Consider the following 1,263-nt stretch of genomic DNA (forward strand, 5'->3'; position numbering starts at 1 on the left):
TATGCTCAGTCGTGGGACAGCTGAGAGGTGAAATAACCTACAACTGCTGCTAAGTCGCTTCAGTCGTGTCCTACTCTGTGCGACCCCACAGACGGCAGCCCCCCAGGCTCCACCGTCCCTGGGATTCTCCAGGAAAGAAAACTGGAGTGGGTTGCCATTTCCTTCCCAGTGCATGAAAGTGAAAAGTGAAAGTGAAGTTGCTCAGTCATGTCTGACTCTTCGTGACCCCATGGACCGCAGCATACCAGGCTCCTCTGTCCATGGGATTTTCTAGGCAAGAGTACTGGAGTGGGTTGCCATTGCCTTCTCCAATAACCTACAGAGGGCTGGGTTAAGAAGACAAATTACCCAAAATCAAGCTCAATGATGGAGATGAAGCTGTACACTCTCTCTTTTTTTAAAATATTTACTTATTTGGCTATTGGGTTGTGGCACTATGGCTTTCTAGTTGTGATGCACAGGCTCCAGAGCACACAGGCTCACGAGGAGTTGAATCCATATCCCCTGCATTGCAAGGCAGATTCTTAACCACTGGACCACCAGGGAAGTCCCCCAAACCAGTACACTTTTTTTCTTGGCAGTTCAATAACTTTATTGGACAATCAGCAATTAGGTCTCAACCACACTAACTGTCTGTAGATTTTTATAAGTGGCGACAGGCACGTGAGTAACCAATGTGTAGAGCTTGTTTGGTTAGCCTCCTTCTTTATTACATTTTCTGGACAACTGCACACAGATCTAGTGTGGGACATCCCTTATGTCTTTGACCCAGATGTCTTTGTTGAGCCTGGTGTGGATGCGCACATCTGGGGTCCCCATCTCCTTCATGGCAAATTTCTGTATTTCTTTGAGTGCCCAAGGGACAGTCTTCTTGAAACCCACTTCATGGATGCGCTGTGAATGCTGATAGCATATAATCTGGTCACCACCTTGTTGATGGTGGGCTGGCCCTTCTTCTCAATGCCCTTTTTAGCAGGAGCCATCATCTCATAGTGCCAGGGTACTGGTTTGGATTGGAAAGCCCAAACCAGTAAACTCCTAAGTCATTATTCTTTATTCCAAGATTTAAGTGCCAGTATCTACTTTATTTCATTGAGCACCACTTCTCAGCTATCTTGCAGACAAACAACTGGGAGTCCACATGAGCAGGTTAGGGGGAGGTGTCAGAATTAGACACACTTAGATAGTCCATTGACTAGCTAGGTGATGTAAAAGAAAAAAACAAACCTCTTAACCTTCAGCAGTCTCAGATTCCTTTCCTGT

At 46.0% G+C, this 1,263-nt stretch overlaps 1 pseudogene; it reads right to left on the reverse strand.

Annotated features, from left to right (window-relative positions):
• Window positions 1-609: 609 nt before the first annotated feature.
• LOC136157116 (large ribosomal subunit protein eL31-like) lies at window positions 610-983 on the reverse strand (annotated as a pseudogene).
• Window positions 984-1,263: the final 280 nt, after the last annotated feature.

This window comes from Muntiacus reevesi, chromosome 2 (assembly GCF_963930625.1).
Source record: "Muntiacus reevesi chromosome 2, mMunRee1.1, whole genome shotgun sequence".
NCBI classification, from domain to species: domain Eukaryota; kingdom Metazoa; phylum Chordata; class Mammalia; order Artiodactyla; family Cervidae; genus Muntiacus; species Muntiacus reevesi.